We start from the raw sequence: 20,580 nt of genomic DNA, 5'->3' as shown, positions 1-20,580 counted from the left end.
GAATTTTTCTATAGATTCAAATTATGTTGCTTTACTGTTGAAAACTGAGCATATATACTGGAAATAAAACCAAAGAAGATGATTATAAAAAATATTTCATGCTATGATTCATTTTAAATACATGTATTTAGAAGATTCAGCTGAAAATGATATATATACAAATATTAAACACTGCACAATTATGCAAACTATAAAGTGTGTGTATGTATGTATTTTCACATAACATTTGGTTGTTGATTAGACAATAACTCAACTAGGTGGTGGGAAATCCATATCTGAATCTTGTTTACTCTAACTCTTCCATGTATAAATGGAGATAACTTTGCTTTTCTATTGTCAGAATTTTAAAATAGGAGCATTCTATTACTTTGTCAACAAAGGTCCATCTAGTCAAGGCTATGGTTTTTCCAGTGGTCATATACGGATGTGAGAGTTGGACTATAAAGAAAGCTGAGTGCTGAAGAATCGATGCTTTTGAACTGTGGTGTTGGAGACGACTCTTTAGAGCCCCTTGGTCTGAAAGGAGATCAAACCAATCAATCCTAAAGGAAATCAATCCTGAATATTCATTGGAAGAACTGATGATGAAGCTGGAGCTCCAATACTTTGACCATCTGTTGAGAACAGTGGACTCAGTAGAAAAGATCCTGAATTTGGGAAAGACTGAAAACAGGAGAAGAAGGGGATAAGGTGGTTGCATGGTACCACTGGCTCAATGGACATGAATTTGAGAAAGTTCTGGGAAATGGTGAAGGACAGGGAAGCCTAGTGTGCTACAATCCATGGGGTCACAAAGAATCAGACATGACTGAGTGACTGAACAACAAGTAACATATTTGCTAGTTGCTCTGTCATGTCTGACTCTGAGATCCCATGGACGGTATTCCACCAGGGGCCTCTGTCTGTGGGATTTTCCAGCATGGGTACTGAAGTGGGTTGCCATTTCCTTCTACAGGGGATATTTCCCACCCAGGGATTGTGCCTGGGTCTCCAACATTGCAGGCAGATTTTTTACTTTTTTGAGCCTCTAGGGAATCTCCTAAGATAAATGGGGTTTAAGCACCAGATTTTCCTTGACAGTGGACACTTTGCTTTTGCTTCTGTAAGGGTTCTGGTTTTCAGGTTCTGATCATGTCCCAGTCCTTTGGTTCAGTGGAATGGGGTAAATTTTGGTTCTGGGTGTTATTTGAGGTCACAAATATCTCCTCTGGCCATCCTGAATGAACCTGGGGTTCTGTTGTCTTTGAAAAACAACTCAATGTATTGTTAGAAGCAGGATAGAGCCAGTTTGGATTGGTTCTGCAGTTACAATGTCATTTCTAGCTCTGCATTTTTCTGATTCTATTCTATAATTACTTAAGTTAGAGACTCAAATAATTACATAAGGTAATTTTAAATGAGTTGAACTGTTATAGTTTTTATGTTATATGTAAAATTCAGATGAAATAAAAAGTTCATTTTTTTCTAAGAACCTCAATCTATTTATCTTATTAATAAAGATGACAATGAAATGTGAACCACTGAATCTATTCACATAACACACTTAAAGGCAAGTAATCATTTTCTAAAACAGTCTACTGTTAAAAATGGTTCTGATTGAAACCAGAGCCCTACTCGGGTTCAGATGAAATTCTCACAAGTTACACTTCTTGTGAAAAGAAAGCAAAATGGGAAAAATCTTTTAAGCTGCAAAACACAGGATGAAATATTTCAAAAAGACAGGTAGTTGAATGTTTTCTTCTGGTTCTATGACATTGACAACAAGAAAAAATATTCTATATTATTTTCTATGAATAGAGTTGAAAGCCATAGTATAAGATTGTCTTTTATAAAAGTTTTACAAAACTTCTTCATTAAAAATGTTTGCGCTTATTTCAGAATTTATATTTGTATACCATACTTTGTATTTTCATTAAAATTTATTACTGCCTTCATGTTCCAATATTTATTTTAGTGAGTTAACTGGATTTTTAGAGTGCCAATCTCACTAGATTCAAGATTAGTATTGAAAATTCAATTCTGACACGTATCTGCCTCTGACATTTTCAGATAACTTTGAAATATGTGCAAACACTGGATTTCTCCAATATTGATCGATAGTTATGTGATACATTTTAACAGAATATAGATTTTTGGACATTTATTTCCATCATACGTTCAAAAGGAACTCATAAACTTAGAAGGTTGCTTATTATCTTGCTACTATATAGGCAAGAACAAATACATATATTTATTTTCAATAAAAGCTGCATTACCAAAGCTCTTGATGACATAGAGGGTAATATTATTTGGAGAAACATGTCCTTGTCAAGTCTGTGAAGAAAATGAATTGTTCAATAATTAATTTTTGATGATTCAGAGATTGAAAAAATACTTCTAAATTTTACAGTGAAAGGGGAACAGAAAGAAAAAAACTACAAAAGAAAACAGGCATTCACATATGTCTTTATCTACCTGGTTTTCTCAGTTTGGGATCAATGATATCTTCAATATCATATGAGGGGAAATTAAAACATTGTATATTGTGAGCATCTAACATAGTAAGTTTAGTTCAGTTCAGTCGCTCAGTCATGTCCGACTCTTTGTGACACCATGAATTGCAGCACACCAGGCCTCTCTGTCCATCACCAACTCCCAGAGTACACTCAGACTCACATCCATCGAGTCAGTGATGCCATCCAGCTGTCTCATCCTCAGTCATCCCCTTCTCCTACTGCCCCCAATCCATCCCAGCATCAGAGTCTTTACCAATGAGTAAACCCTTCACATGAGGTGGCCAAAGTGCTGGAGTTTCAGCTTTTGCATCATTCCTTCCAAAGAAATCCCAGGGCTGATCTCCTTCAGAATGGACTGGTTGGGTCTCCTTGCAGTCCAAGGGATTCTCAAGAGTCTTCTCCAACACCACAGTTCAAAAGCATCAATTCTTTGGTGCTCAGCTTTCTTCACAGTCCAAATCTCACATCCATACATCACTACTGGAAAAACCATAGCCTTGACTAGAAGGACCTTAGTCAGCAAAGTAATGTCTCTGCTTTTGAATATGCTATCTAGGTTGTTCATAACTTTTCTTTCAAGAAGTAACCATCTTGTAATTGCATGGCTGCAATCACCATCTGCAGTCATTTTGGAGCCCCCAAAAAAATAAAGTCTGACACTGTTTCCACTGTTTTCCCATCTATTTCCCATGAAGTGATGGGACCGGATGCCATGATCTTCGTTTTCTGAATGTTGAGCTTTAAGCCAACTTTTTCACTCTGCTCTTTCACTTTCATCAAGAGGCTTTTGAGTTCCTCTTCACTTTCTGCCATAAGGGTGGTGTCATCTGCATATCTGAGGTTATTGATATTTCTCCCGGCAATCTTGATTCCAGCTTGTGTTTCTTCCAGTCGAGCATTTCTCATTATGTACTCTGCATATAAGTTAAATAAGAAGGGTGAAAATATACACCTTGATGTACTCCTTTTCCTATTTGGAACCAGTCTGTTGTTCCATGTCCAGTTCTAACTGTTGCTTCCTGACCTGCATACAGACTTCTCAAGAGGCAGGTCAGGTGGTCTAGTATTCCCATCTCTTTCAGAATTTTCCACAGTTTATTGTGATGCACACAGTCAAAGGCTTTGGCATAGTCAATAAAGGAGAAATAGATGTTTTTCTGGAACTCTCTTGCTTTTTCTATGATCCAGTGGATGTTGGAAATTTGATCTCTGGTTCCTCTGCCTTTTCAAAAACCAGCTTGAACATCAGGGAGTTCACAGTTCACGTATTGCTGAAGCCTGGCTTGGAGAATTTTGAGCATTACTTTACTAGCATGTGAGATGAGTGCAACTGTGTGGTAGTTTGAGCATTCTTTGGCATTGCCTTTCTTTGGGATTGGAATGAAAACTGACCTTTTCCAGTCCTGTGGCCACTGCTGAGTTTTCCAAATTTGCTGGCATATTGAGTGCAGCACTTTCACCACATCATCTTTCAGGATTTGAAATAGCTCCACTGGAATTCCATCACCTCCACTAGTTTTGTTCATAGTGATGCTTTATAAGGCCCACCTGACTTCACATTCCATGATGTCTGGCTCAAGTAATGCTAAAAATTCTCCAAGCCAGGCTTCAGCAATGCATCAACCATGAAATTCCAGATGTTCAAGCTGGTTTTACAAAAGGCAGAGGAACCAGAGATCAAATTGCCAACATCTGCTGGATCATGGAAAAAGCAAGTGAGTTCCAGAAAAACACCTATTTCTGTTTTACTGACTATGCCAAAGCCTTTGACTGTGTGCATCACAATAAACTGTGGAAAATTCTGAAAGAGATGGGAATACCAGACCACCTAACCTGCCTCTTGAGAAACCTATATGCAGGTCAGGAAGCAACAGTTAGAACTGGACATGGAACAACAGACTGGTTCCAAATAAGAAAAGGAGTACGTCAAGGCTGTATATTGTCACCCTGCTTATTTAACTTAAACGCAGAGTACATCATGAGAAACGCTGGACTGGAAGAAACACAAGCTGGAATCAAGATTGCCGGGAGAAATATCAATAACCTCAGATATGCAGATGACACCACCTTTATGGCAGAAAGTGAAGAGGAACTCAAAAGCCTCTTGATGAAAGTGAAAGAGCAGAGTGAAAAAGTTGGCTTAAAGCTCAACATTCAGAAAACGAAGATCATGGCATCCGGTCCCATCACTTCATAGGAAATAGATGGGGAAACAGTGGAAACAGTGTCAGACTTTATTTTTGGGGGCTCCAAAATGACTGAAAATGGTGACTGCAGCCATGAAATTAAAAGATGCTTACTCCTTGGAAGAAAAGTTGTGAGCAACCTAGATAGCATATTCAAAAGCAGAGACATTACTTTGCCAACAAAGGTCCATCTAGTCAAGGCTATGGTTTTTCCAGTGGTCACATATGGATGTGAGAGTTGGACTGTGAAGAAGGCTGAGTGCCAAAGAATTGATGTGTTTGAATTGTGGTGTTGGAGAAGACTCTTGAGAATCCCTTGGACTGCAAGGAGATCCAACCAGTCCATTCTGAAGGAGATCAGCCCTGGGATTTCTTTGGAAGGAATGATGCGAAAGCTGAAACTCCAGCACTTTGGCCACCTCATGTGAAGAGTTTACTCATTGGAAAAGACTCTGATGCTGGGAGGGATTGAGGGCAGGAGGAGAAGGGGACGACAGAGGATGAGACAGCTGGATGGCATCACTGACTCGATGGACGTGAGTCTGAGTGAACTCTGGGAGTTGGTGATGGACAGGGAGGCCTGGCGTGCTGTGATTCATGGGATTGCAAAGAGTCAGACATGGCTGAGTGAGTGAACTGACTAAACTGAACATATTAAAAAAACTATGCAAAACTTTTTTGAAAATATGCTGAGAAAATAAAACAAGATAAACTGACTTGAAAAGAAAATATGGACATTTTATAGACACAGCCCTATATAGATTTGAATTACAAATTTCATGTTTTCAGAATTACAATAAAAAATGTATTTAAGCCAACTTAACTTTATAATTTTCCTTGTACTGATTTACACTGAACTACTCATAGTGCAACATCATGAAAACAAAACCCATTACCCTTTATAGGTTTTTAACTTGGCATTATAGCACGTGCATGTGCTTGTGTATTTAGTCCTGTCCAACTCTCTGAGCCCATGGACTCTAGCCTGCCTTCCAGGGTCCTCTATCCATGGAATTCTCCAGGCAAGAATACTGGAGTGGGTTGCCATTTCCTTCAGAGCCTTACATCAAAATAGAGAAAGTTTATTTAAGTATTTATCATTATCTACTGTTTAAACTATTTCTGGCTTGCATATATTTTAAAGTCTAGGGTCATGGCATTGAGTAAATTTCAGTATATACATAGAAACACAAATAAGTGGGTAATAAATTGTCTCAACAATTACATCTAATTGTATTTATAATTTTAAAAATATTTTAAACTGTTTTTCAACCTCTTTTCCCTATATATTATGCAACCTACCTTACTACCAGTAACTTAAGAAGGTAAATTAAGCTTTAGAAACCATTCCACAAGCAAAATTGCTAATTAAGAAAATTTGCTAATAATAAGCAAATCTGCTAATCCCTGTGGCATTTTCCTCTTAATTGATTTTAAAGTACCAATTTTCTTTACTTCTTCTTAGCTCCAAAAACTTACTCAACGTGCCAAGACTAATATAATACCACTGCTAACTGCTGCTGCTATGTCGCTTCAGCCATGTCCGACTCTGTGTGACCCCATAGATGGCAGCCTATTAGGCTCCTCTCTCCCTGGGATTCTCCAGGCAAGAATACTGAAGTGGGTTGCCATTTCCTTCTCCAATGCATGAAAGTAAAAAGTCAAAGTAAAGTCGCTCAGTTGTGCCCTACTCTTAGCGACCCCATGGACTGCAGCCTACCAGGCTCCTCCGTCCATGGGATTTTCCAGGCAAGAGTACTGGAGTGGGTTGGCATTGCCTTCTCCTAATATAATACCACAGCTATCATCAAATTAAGTAGAATTTAATTTCTTAAAAATATAGGGAAGAAACTAAATACAAAACTATCTGTTAAAATATATGTGGCTATATTCACAGAAAAGCACAAAGTAGTGTGAAACAATCTGCTTTTAAAATAATTTAACATGATTTCATGCATTTACCATATATAGTTAATTTTTGTATCCATGTTGATTCTCCTATTATCGTGTTAATTTCATTGATATTTGTTACCTCAATTTCTGCCAAAAGTCTACAGAGACCTGCAACTTACTATTTCATATTATATTTTGTTGTTTTCTAAATGAATAGGTGAATGGAATCATGTATAAGTCTAGAGAACAGTGGATTAAAATTTGCTTCCATACCTATTATCTATGGGCTTCCCTGGTGGCTCAGATGGTAAAGAATCCATTTGCAATGTGGGGGACCTAGGTTCAGTCCCTGGGTTTGGAAGATCCCTAGAGGAGGGCCTACCAACCCAATCCAGTATTCTAGCCTCGAGAATCTCCATGGACAGAGAAGCCTGGTGGGTTGCAGTCCATGGGGTCACAGAGTTAGACATGACTGAGAAACTAAACAAGAATGCTATCTTCTATGAATAATCATAATCATTTTTCTCTTAAAACATAGTTGGTTCTTGGCTAATTCTCAGTTATACCCAGCCCCAAATAATTTCTGCTTGCTCTGCCCTGCCAGGTATCAATGCCAGCAAAGATTACACATTGGTTTGACCAAAAGATTCATTGCGTTTTTATATAAGATGTAATGGGGAAAAAAATCAAATGAACTGAGAAATGGCTAAAAAAAATTATCTTAATTTTATTTTCCAGATATATACAACACATGGTCCTACTATAACATGAATACAGGGAAAGATGTATGCCCTGTGTACATGTATTTCAAACATGTACACAGGGAAAGATGAAGGACAGAATTATAAAACTAAAACCAAGTAAAAATTATATAAGCTTTCCTTATTTTTTGCTTTCTCCTATTTTATTATTGAAGTGTGGAAACTGTATAAATTCATTTAGCATAGAACATAGAAATATGACATGATATGAAAATCAGGTAGTCAAGAAGGGTTTTTGAAACTGTTTTCAAACTATCAAGTTTAAACATTGATACATACTACTGAAAATATTTAGTAGCAAATCATATTGAAAAATGGAAAATGAAAGAATGTAGAAACTTGTTAAAATATATGTGCCTATATTCACAGTAAAATACATGGTAGTTGAAATAATATGCTTTTAAAATAATTTAGCATGAAGTCATGCATTTTTTTTTATTTCATTCTTTTTCAGTTTAGAAAAACAAAAGGAAAGAGAAAGATTTCACCTATGTTTTGATTACTGTGTGGCCTCATTACTATAAGTTTTTATTGGATCAAGAACATTTCTCATTGGGCCTGTTGAGAAACAGGTGGAGTAAGTTGTCAGAAGTGAAAAAGTGACACTGACATTCAAATATCAAGTCACTGACATTCTATAAGTTTTCTTCAGATAAAAAGAAGAAAGGAGGAACCCATAGAGAAAAGATATATGTAAGGATTAAGTAGAATTCTAGAAAGCATTTCAGTGATTGACAGAGGAACAGCAGATGTCATTGAAATGAAAGACAGAACAGATGTGACTCTCATTTTTGTAAGTTGAGAAATTTAGCAGTTGAAGTAAGACAGAATATACAGGTGGATCTAAAGTCCTGCTCAGTCACGGCCACGGTCGAAAGAGTATCTAAAATATGCTCTGAGACCTATAAAGATGTGGGAAATTGTCTAATTTTTGTTGTGGGTAATAACAGGCAATTCTCCAAAGGCTAGTGGTATTTTCTTTGTATGTGTGCATGCTTAGTCTCTCAGTCATGTCAGACTCTTTGTGACCCCATGAACCATAAGCTGTAAGGCTTCCTCTGTCCCTGGGATTTCCCAGGAAAGAATACTGGAGTTGGTTGTCATTTCCTTCTCCAGGGGATCTTTCTGACACAGGGATCAAATCTAGGCCTTTTGCATTGCAGGCAGATTTTTCACCATCTGAGCTGCCAGGGAAGCCCCATTTTCTTTCTTTGGGTATCCTTAAAAATCCAAAAGGCAGGGAGGTAACTTTACACACATGCTGCATCTGCTTCTAATGGATAATATTGGCCAAATAGAATTTTATTTCTTTATATCTGCACACTGCCCAGATAAAATACTAGTAGCCTAGAGAGAGGTAACATATTGACTTTTTTTCAGGGGGAAAAAAAAAATATATATATATATATATTTACTATAAACTAATAAAACAATTATCCCCATTGTGAAATGTTTGAGAGAAAATTTCTTAGAAATTCTTGGTGGACAGTGAAGAGAAAGTGAAGTTGCTCAGTCGTGTCTGACTCTTTGCGACCCCATGGACTGTAGCCTACCACGTTCCTCTGTCCATGCGGTTTTCCAGGCAATAGTACTGGAATGGATTGCCATTTCCTTCTCCAGGGTATCTTCCCGACCCAGGGATCGAACCCACGTCTCCCACATTTTAGACAGAGGCTTTACTGTGTGAGCCACCGGGGAGGTCCAGACAGTGAAGAGGGAAGGGTAGAAATAAGTTTGGGCAAAAAAGTGAGAAAAGAAAAAGGTGGAATTTGGAAAGAACTATGTCCTAGTATTGAAAGAGTAGACGTGGGTATTGGGTAAGTAAGAGACCCCATTAAAGCATTGTCAATCATTAGTTGTAGAGAGGAGAAGAGTAGCAACAAAGAAGGAAGTTCATTTATGATAACTCTTGTTTGGTTCAAAATTTTAATTCAGGCTTATCTTATGTTTCAGATTATTCTATATGGGTTATGTTGTTTTTTTAGTCGCTAAGTCATGTCTGAGTCTTTTGTGACCCCAAGACTTTATCCTGGCAGGCTCCTCTACCTATGGGATTTCCCAGGAAAGAATACTGGACTGGGTTACAATGTCCTTTTGCAGGGCATCTTCCTGACCCAGGGATTAAACCCATGTCTCCTGCATTGGCAGATGGATTCTTCACTACTGTAACACCTGGAAAGCCAATAAGTGATTAGACATGACCGTTTTTTAATTAAACTTCATTTGCAACAATAGACAGAAAACCAGATTTTCCTTGCAGATTTTATTTACAAGCCAAAGCATTAAAACCTTGCAAATTATGATGTCAGAGTTTTGTTTAGTTTCCTCTACCTCAGAAAAATATCAGTGTTATATTCCAGGCATTTGTTTAATCCTGAGTTTACAGTTATACTTTTACGCATTTACCCTGCTATATGAAATTAATTAACATGGATAACACCACCTAAGGAATATTTGAAAATGTATGAAGACATTTTTGTTGTCACAAGAACAGAAAGGCTCTACCAGGATAAAATGGGTGGGAGTGAGGATGATGAAAAACCACAAATGAATGGTAAGTTCTGCAAGAGGAAAATGTTTCCACATACAGTTATAGGAGTAATACACAGAGTTTTTGGATCCTATCTCATCTGATAGAATAAACGAGATACATATGGGAGACACAGGCTGAATTTGGAGCAAGCAGACAGTTGGTGAGAATGATACAGTGAAGTCCTTGCTGAGGGCAGGCAAAATGGAGAATTTCTTCAGGGAAGCCCAAAGAAATGTGTCTGTCTTTCCCATATGTGGTCAATGTCAGGGTCCATTTTATTTACTTACAATATGAAAGAATATGGATAAAAATGTCTTGACACTTGCTGGCTGTTTCTTCCATTTGGAGACTCCTGGCCTTCCTGCCTGTTACCCTCTCAATGGAAGCAAGCTACCAAGTCTCGAGGAAAAGGGCATAGATCTACAAGGAGGAGGTCAATGCTGCCCCCGGACATAAACAGAAAACTCCAGGAATACAGTTAAAGAGCACTCTGCCCTTTGAACATTCAGAAGTGGACTTTACTAACATGAAACCCTGCAGACACTATTGTTATTTACTGGTCATGGTATGTACCTTCTCAGGATGGGTGGAGGCCTTCCCCGCCGGAACTGAAAAAGCAAATTAAGTGGCTCGCTGTCTGATTTGAGAAATAATCCCCAGATTTGGGTTCCCAACCAGTATAGGATCAGACAACGGCCCTGCTTTCGTAGCCGATTTAATTCAACAAGTATGTAAAGCTCTAAATGTCAAATGCAAATGACATACCAGAGTTCAGGAATGGTGGCCAGAACCAACCGAACCCTTAAAGAAACACTTTCAAAATGTATCCTAGAGACTGATTGTTCGTGGATGGACTTACTTCCAATGGCCTTGCTCAAATTAAGAGTGAACCTGCATTGCCACGGTTATTCTCCTTATGAAATTGTCTATGGAAGATGCCCTCCCATAGTAAGGCAGGTGTTGGCAAATTTGCCACAAGTAAGAGGAGATGGGATTTCGCAGCAAATGGAACAATTAGGTAAGGTAATAAGCCAGGGAACTGTGTCCAAGAAAGGGTGCCATTCCCCCTTGAGAAACAGATTCATGAGTTTGTACCCAGGGTCGGGTGAGGGTCAAGGACTGGAACTGTGACTCCTTGGCCCCACAGTGGAAAGACCCATACACTGTTGCTCTAACTATGCCTGGGGCAGTTAAAGTTGCAGGTGTCCCTCCCTGGAGGCATCACACAAGGGTGAAGAAGACATACCACACAGACCCTGAGGATGCCGAGTGGACTACACAAAGGAACCCTGCTGATCCCTGTAAAACCAAGATCATCTTAAAAAAGAGGAAACAGAAATAAAGCTCTGCAATCAACTTCTGCTACATGGGCTTCCTGGCATCATCCTGAGACTCACCCCAGTTTCAGCACAAGGCAACATTTTCATCTCGTGGGCACATTCCTATGGAGGCTTTGATAACACCTCTAACTGCTGGGTTTGTGGAGCCATGCCTTTGTAAGTGATGGACGGATTTCATTGGTGGATGTCTCCTCTCCATAAAGGAGATTTTAGCCCCCTCTGTTCCTTTTTGAGACAACAATGAGAAAAGTTTCTTTCTTTGGTTACTCACAACCTATCGCTTCTTTCTTGGTGTAAACTGAACTCTAATCAAACTGATCAAGACCATAGGGTGACATTTGAAGTAAATGCAAGCTTTATTACTTAAAAAATAAAAAAGGATGAGAACTCTAGGGCCAGTAAAAAGGGCCAGTCCATCAGGTACTTTGAACAATTTGACCAGATATGAGATGAATATTTTTGAAGGACTCCAGAACAAAGCCAGACTGTTGTCCCTGCCCCTATCTGTTGGGAGCAAAGAGAACAGAATATTGGATTTGGTGACCATCCTGTAGATCCAAAAGAATTAAAATATGTGGAATACTTTTCCTCTGAGCAATGTGAACAAATATTAGAGTTCACCTATTGCTGGCCAGGCTCAGACTGAAAGAACAACCCTGGGATCCGATGGGTGGCCCCGAACGGTACCCAGTAGCAGTGTGGAATTTGTGCCCTTGGCTTCCAGTCTGTTGGGTTGGCCGCTGCACTTTAGGATTTGCCTTTGCTAATGGAAGTATTAAGCCATCCTTACAACAAGCCCCAGTAGCTTTGCCTTATTTACATGTGTGGTGGGCAAGGTCCATGTTTCAATGGTATGACTACATAGCTGCCTTGTTCATACCATCTATAGGAACAACAGATATTATGATTAAAGTAGAAGCTCTAACTAACTTCATGAAACAGGCCCTCCTGGACAACACAAAGGCAATCCAAGCTTTAAATGAAGAACAAATACAAATGAGGAAGGCAGTGATTCAAAATCAGATGGCTTTAGCAATACTTAACGGCTGCTCAAGGAGGGACCTGTGCTACAATTAAAGTTGAGTGTTGTGTATATATTCCTGATTTATCTGGCAATGTATCAGCCGCTCTAGCGGACATGAAAAGCCAGGTAAAAGCTATATCTAATGATAATATTCCTTTTTGGACTTCTGTTTTGTCGTGGATAAAGGGCAATTGGTGGAAAACTATATTGGCCATTGTTATAGTGGCTCAGTTGGTTTTGTTATGTGGACCTTGCATTCTCCAATGTATTTTCAACTTTGTTTCGCTGAAATTGAATTCATTCACCCAAATATATGCTAGAAGACCCAAGGTACAGTACATCCCTATGAATGATGCTCATACTGGAAACTGAGAGCATCAAGAGAGGGGAATGAAGGAGGAAAGGAGAGGGTTGCCCTGACTAAACTGACTCTATTTTAAAGGGAAAGAAACTCCATCTTGCACTCAGCAAACTTTGGACTACGTATCTGGTAACCAAGCCTCCCCAACAGATAAACACCAGACCAGGCTGACCTTGTACCTAGACTCCCCAGAGCCAAAAAGAATGCAATAATCCACTATATAATCAATCACTTTCTGTACTTCTAATAATGTCCATTGATGTGAGCTACACCGCATGGCTAGATGACCTTTAGAATATGAATCATGACTGGAACCTGTTTGTATCTCTTCCTAACATTTTCCAGAGCAGACTTGAGAAATCTGGGGATGTAGGCTTGGGCATGTACACTTCAGGTATAAAACGTTGTCACAAAGATTGGTCTGGGGTCCTTGGCTAAGGAGGAAACTGCCTGGGACCCGCCGGTATAATAAACTGCACTCCACTATCCAAAAAAAAAAAAAAGAATGAATATGGATAGAGTTTATAGTAACAACTATCTATATTACTTGTATTACAACATTTTTGTTTGATTTTCCATAACAATCTATTAAAGGAAATGTTACTTTCTTTGCAGTATATTTCCACATTTTCAAGTAAGTTCAGTTTGTTAGACAAGGGGGAAGTTAGACATTTAAGTCTGCAATATTTATTATTCTCCTGTAGCCATTATTTTAATAGATTAACTTATTGGTTCCATTTTTTCATATTTAGTGGCTAACTAGTTTATCAGCTAAAAGTAATAGTCATGCCAAATTAAAGTAATGGAATATTAGTCATGTTACATAGACAATTTTCCATTATCACGCAGAATGAAGTTTCAATATTACAAGCTACTTAATCAGAATATGAATAAGTAGGACACCATCTTTATTGAAACAATTTCTCAAGATAAATTTTTCTCTAAGCATTTCAATACAATAGACCTTTCCCAGCTTGGTCCAGAACAAAATTATTTCCTGTACTCTGAGACATCACAGTCTTTCAAAACCACTGAGAGATAGATAAAATTCACTTAATATAAGTGTTGAATAACTACATACCTTTAAAAATGACTTTTTAAAATTTGCAAGAGAATGGCAAGTACAAAGCATGCAAATATTTTTAAAATCATGCATTAACACAAAATGTCATTATTTATAGAACAGATACATTTGAATATTTTATTTTATTCATACTAATTTCCTCTTTTCCATTTATGTCTATAATATTGATTTAATGATTTGAATTTGGCTCTAAGTTACTCAAAAAAGTTTGATACAGTGTATATAAAATATATAACTTACACCAGAGGAATTTATTAAGGATTCAGGTCAGTTCAGTCACTCAGTCATGTCCGACTCTTTGCGACCCTGTGGACTGCAGCACACCAGGCCTCCCTGTCCATTACCAACTCCCAGAGTTCACTCCATCTCATGTCCATTGAGTTGGTGATGCCATCCAACCATCTTGTCCTCTGTTGTCACCTTCTCCTCCTGCCTTTAATCTTTCCCAACATCACAGTCTTTTCCAGCGGTCAGTTCTTCACATCAGGTGGCCAAAGTATTGGAATTTCAGCTTCAGCATCAGTCCTTCCAATGAATATTCAGGACTGATTTCCTTTAGGATGGAATGGTTGGATCTCCTTGCTGTCCAAGGGACTATCAAGAGTCTTCTCTGACACCACGGTTCAAAAGCATCAGTTCTTTGGTGCTCAGCTTTCTTTATAGTCCAACTCTCACATCCATACATGACTACTGGAAAAAACATAGCTTTGGCTAGATAGACCTTGGTCAGCAAAGTAATATCTCTTCTTTTTAATATGCTGTCTAAGTAGGTCATAGATTTTCTTCCAAGGAGCAAGTGTCTTTTAATTTCATGGCTGCACTCACCATCTGCTGTGATTTTGGTGTCCCCAAAAATAAAGTCTGTCACTTTATCCATTGTTTCCCCATCTATTTGCCATGAAGTGGTGGGACCGAATGCCATGATCTTTATTTTTTGAATGTTGAGTTTTAAGCCAACTTTTTCACTCTCCTGTTTCACTTTCATCTAGAGGCTCTTTTTTTCTTGTTCACTTTCTGCCATAAGTATGGTGTTATCTTTGTATCTGAGGTTACTGGTATTTCCCCCAGCAATTTTGATTCCAGTGCATTTCACATGATGTACTCTGCATATAAGTTAAATAAGTGGGTTATTTTATTTAACACACTTATTTAACTTGTATGTCTGGTTCTAACTGTTGCTTCTTGATCTGCATACAGATTTCTCAGGAGGTAGGTAAGGTGGTCTGGTATTCCCACTTCTTGAAGAATTTTCCACAGTTTGTTGTGACTCACACAGTCAAAGGCTTTAGTGTAGTCAATGAAGCAGAAACAGATGTTTCTCTGGAATTCTCTTGCTTTTTCTATGATCCAACAGATGTTGGCAATTTGATCTCTGGTTCCTCTGCCTTTTCTGAATCCAGCTTGATATCCTTATTAAGGATATCATTAGCATAATTCTGAAAAAAAGAGTTATTTAATCATAAAATTTTTCAGATTTCCTGTAAAAGAAGAAAGTGAACAAATTCATCTCACAATACCTGAAATCACTAAAACACCTTTTACTTTTTCATTTTTTGCTTGCTTTAAGTGGATTTTTTTCTTTAGAACTTAATGGAAATATAACTTTGAATGTAGAACGTTAACTTGTAGTTAAAGTCAGACACATTAAAGTGTAGCAAAAATGTACCTGCATACAAATAAAGTTGTTCATATGATAATGTTTAATTAAATGAAATTAGTTGTAATAATAGCATACAGGTTAACTGATCTGTATTTAACATGGAATAAGTTTTTAAGTACAAGGAATTGACAGTCAACAGGAAAAGTTCACAACAGTCATGTTGATCTTTTGCAGGATTTTAGAGCTGTGCACCACTGCAAAGAACTATGATGTGAGACTTAAATGTGGGTCACATATGTCTTTTAAGATCTTATAATAAAAAATAAAGTGAAGTCGCTCAGTCATGTCCACTTCTTTATGAACCCATGGGCTATAGCCTACCAAGCTCCTCCTTCCATGGGATTTTCCAGACAAGAGTACTGGAGTGTATTGCCATTTCCTTCTCCAGAGGATCTTCTCAACCCAGGGATTGAACCTGGGTCTCCCACATTGTAGGCAGACGCTTTACCATCTGAGCCACTGTGGAAGTCAAGTATAAAATCTTATAATAAAAAAATTTAAAAAGGAACAAAGGAAATTAATTTTAATAATAAAATGCTCCAAATATAATCACTTCCATACCTAATCAACATAATAATATTGAGACATTTTATAGTCTTTTTTTTTCATACTAAGTCTTTGAAATCTGTTTGCATATTTTACATTTATAGCACTTCTCAATTTAGACTAAAGTACATTTCAAATACTATTTAGCCACTTGAGGCTAGTAGAGACCATATTCAACAGCAGATATCTAAAGTGTTTTAATATACAAAGCCAGCTTTTTAAATGTTTTATCTTCACAAATTACTCTTACAGCCATCTCGACTGTGTTCTTCCTTTTGTCATTTCTACTTTGTCATTCCAAAATAGTATAAAACTTTTCTAGTGATAATGCCGCTGGCCGTTATTGAGCCAACTATAGGAAATAATCCAATTATCATTAGTGAAAGTGAAAGTGAAGTTGCTCAGTCGTGTCCGACTCTGCAACCCCATGGACTGTAGCTCACCAGACTCCTCCGTCCATGGGATTCTCCAGGCAAGAATACTGGAGTGGGTTGCCATGCCCTTCTCCAGGAGATCTTCCCGACCCAGGGATGGAACTCAGGTCTCCCGCATTGCAGGCAGACGCTTTTAACCTCTGAACCAATTAACCAATTGTTACCATTAAAAATTGTTGTTACTGTTGTTGTTTATTTGCTAATTAATGTCTGGCTGTTTTGTAATTCCATGGATTGTAGCTGGCCAGGCTCCTCTGTCCACGGGACTCTACACACAAGAACGTAGAGTGGGTTGCCGTTTCCTCCAGGGAATCTTCTCAACCCAAAGATCAGACCTGCAACTCCTGCATTGGTAGGTGGATTATTTACCACTGAGCCACTAGGGATGCTCACAACTAATTTTAAAAAAAACTTATGTTAGAGTATTAAAAGTGGAAGCTATAATGAACCTATGTATATATAATCTTTTATGTATTATATTTTCTACAATAATATATAATATTATATAAACATTGTCTTGTTACGTATGATTAAACTTCCTCTGTAGTTTGATTATATATATAAAGGCATGATATCATCATTACAATATACTATATTAATATAATCAGATTACAGATCAAGCTTAATTATGTGTATAGGAGACTTTTGCATGAACTATGAAGTATAATATATTCATATATTCAACAATCTGAAATAATTATTTATTTTATTCTAAAATAAATAATTCTAAATAGATAATTCTAAATAAATTAAAAAATAATCTATTTCTGATTAGAAAGTATTTCAAAGTATTTTACAAAATAGATTCATGGGGTATGTATGGCCTTTCATCTTAGGTCGTATAGGTTTGTTTAAGGAATTCATTTTTATTCTTTCTTTTGTTGTACTTGCTTTCCAATATTGACATTGTGACATTTACTTAGCTCATATTTTTACAGTTATTTATTTTCAACAAAATAAAAATCTCCTGTTTCGTTGTTGTAATTTGCTGTAAAGTTGTTTTCCTTAGAGTGAATAATCTGAAAGGGCTAAACTATTCAGTACTATTAAATGCTAAAGGCAATAACCTAAAATCTAGATGTCATATTAAAAACATCCACACCTTAGTTCAGAGAATCTGTGCCTGCTCAGTCATGTCTTATTCTTTGTGACCCAATGGACTGTAGTCCATCAGTCTCCTCTGCTTTTGGGACTTCTCAGGCAAGAAGACTGGAGTGGGTTGCCATCTCCTCTTCCAGAGGATCTTTCTGATCCAGGATCGAACCCGCGTCTCCTGTATCTCGTGCATTGGCAGGAAGATTCTTTACTACTGAGTAATCTGTACTTAATTCAGTACAGATGCTTAAAATCATTTTGACAGGTAAGACTTTGATCGGCAAAATTCCTTCTTAGATTTCTCAGTTTTATTTTCTACTTTGTAGGAAATCATAAACTTTGTTTTTAAGAGTAAAACATCATGTCAAAGCCTCAGCTTATATCACAGTGTGAGAACTAAGGGAGATCCACTGGGAAAAGATTGATTGGCAGAGAAAGCTGACTGATTAGAGGCTGCAGGATTTATAGGAAAACCAAGACTTAAATCCAGGGATTTCAGACAGGCTAACAACCTGGGAGCTCTTTTCAGAAAGACCAGACCAAGTTGTTGACCTGAAATCAATGGATATGTAACACCATTAGAACACAATCAGAGATGTCAACATATAATTTAAAAGTTACCCAGATAATCCATACAGTGAATACGTTTCCCAGGGTAGGTGAGAGTTTGCCATATCTGTTCAGATTCAGAGCACTTCAGGCTACTTAAGCCTGTGTACACAGACTGCTTGCATTCCTGTGAACGATTGAGATTAAAAGCTGTTAACTGAAAGGACTAATTTTTTTCCTTATATAAACAATGCACATATTTAAAGAAAATGATAATAAGTAATACTTATGTCTGCTTATTTTCTATGGTGAAATCCAAGATGGAAAATAATACAGTTTAAATCATATTTTTGCAATGTTGTGTATGTTAGGATAAATAACATTCTTCATAAGACAGAGGTGAGAAATGTCTCAGGTTAAGTATGCTTTCAATATTTTTAGTTAAAAAAAAATTAGCTGGAATCAAGATTGCCAGGAGAAATATCAATAACCTCAGATATGCAGAGGACACCACCCTTATGGCAGAAGGCAAAGAGAAACTAAAGAGCCTCTTGATGAAAGTGAAAGAGGGGACTGAAAAAGCTGGCTTAAAACACAACATTAAAAAACTAAGATCATGGCATCTGGTCCCATCCCTTTATGAAAAAAAGAAAAAAAGTAGAAATAGTGACAGACTTTATTAACTTGGCCTCAAAATCACTGCAGCCTGCAGCTGTGAGTTTGAGATGCTTGCTCCTTGAAAGAAAAGCTATGACAAACCTAGACAGCATATGAAAAAGCAGAGACATCACTTTGAGGACAAATGTTCATAGAGTCAAAACTCTGGTTTTTCCAGTCATGTAAAGATGTGAGAGCTGGACTATAAAGAAGGCTGAGAGCTGAAGAATTGATACTTTTGAATTGTGATGCTGGAGAAGACCCTTGAGAGTCCCTTGAACAGCAAGGAGATCAAGCCAGTTAATCCTAAAAGAAATCAATCCTGAAATTGCATAGAAAATGTTGGTGCTGAACCTGAAGCTCTAATAGTTGGCACATGATGCAAAGAGCAGACTCACTGGAAAAGACCCTGATGTTGGGAAAGATTGAAGGCAGGAGCAGAAGGGAGTGACAGAGGATGAGGTGGTTGGATGGCGTCACTGATTCAAAGAACATGAGTTTGAGCAAACTCCAGAAGACAGTGAAGCACAGGGAAGCCTGGAGTGCTGCAGTTCATAGGGTTGCAAATAGTCAGATACGACTTTGCAATTGAACAAATATATATATATATATATATATATATATATATATATATATGTAATCTACAGTCATAGATAAAATTATTAGAGGCATATCTACAGAACAACATGCAAAATTTTAATAACAAAATTGATACTAAACACTCAAGAAAAATACAGGTTAAAAAAAAAACAGATTTTGCCTGAATAATCTGAATATTTCAGGCAAAAGCATTTAATTTCTTGTTTATTTAGGTCTATTCTAAAACTAAATAAATTTATTAAAAAAATAAATAAAATGTCAAAGGTTAGTTCTGAAGAGTTACATATAATCCTCTTTTCTTTCAAAGGAAAAGCTATTTCTTATATTATACTCTAATCTATTAGGAAGAATAGACTTTTTCCAAAATTTTTATTTTTCTCTCTTTTAGATGCAAGACTTCCCCACAAAAAGCTTCATATCAAGGAAATTTGTGGAGATAAAGAGCAGAAATTATATAAAATTTACTGAGAAAGTTTCCATATCCTGGGCTAATGTAGTATTAACATGGAAGAGAAGATATTTTTAAGGATATTAAAAAATATTAGGGAAAAGACCTGAAATATCAACTAACTATTGAAATTTCATAAAGCTTCTATTAAAGTAGAAGTCAGTCTGTTTCTAAGTTCTGGACACAAAGATTTTGGTGTACTAACTCCTATAATGCTTATAAACACTTTCTGAAAATATAGGTTAGAACTTCAGCAAAAAGAAATAGCTCTTTAAATAGGGACAAAATTAGAGAAGGAATCCAAAAATTCAGGATGATAAAAGCCATGGATGTTTAATATTATTTAACTTTCTGAAAAAAATGTTATATGCTTTTTCAGTAGATAACATATTATATATATATATACACATATATATACATCTATACATTTATCTATATATCTATATATATATTATTCACAATTCACTGACATTTTACTGAGATCAACTGTTTAGACTGAAGGTGGGGACTAAAAGTAAATTCCCTTAAAAAGTGAAAAGGAAATATTTTAAGATAGATGAAATGTCATCAAATTATCAAAATAGGTAATAGAACAATGGCACTACAAGTAGAAGATTTTCTTTGGAGTGGGATGACAAGTCCCATAAATGTCTGGTTTTCCTCATAATTTAATGTTTCTACATGCTCCAAATGTAAGTGAATTTTGTATAAAATCTTTTAGCTTCTGTCTTTAATACTCAAAATTTCACTTTAACATGCACATAAACCTAGCTAAAATCATTTTAATCTGGCAAATAATGGCATGAAAAAATAAACATTGCATTTGGTTTGGTCAATGTGAAAGTCACAGTGTTACAGAGAGCAATTTGATAATCAGAAATTGTAGCTTCTTTTAAGGAAAATCTGACAATAGA

The 20,580-nt window shown here is 36.9% G+C and overlaps 1 pseudogene; it reads left to right on the top strand.

Moving 5' to 3' along the window:
* Positions 1 to 11,176: 11,176 nt before the first annotated feature.
* On the top strand, positions 11,177 to 12,725 carry LOC120882151 (annotated as a pseudogene).
* Positions 12,726 to 20,580: the final 7,855 nt, after the last annotated feature.

This window comes from Oryx dammah, unplaced genomic scaffold, assembly GCF_014754425.2.
Source record: "Oryx dammah isolate SB20612 unplaced genomic scaffold, SCBI_Odam_1.1 HiC_scaffold_2, whole genome shotgun sequence".
NCBI lineage: Eukaryota > Metazoa > Chordata > Mammalia > Artiodactyla > Bovidae > Oryx > Oryx dammah.
This window is presented reverse-complemented; position numbering and strand designations above follow the sequence as displayed.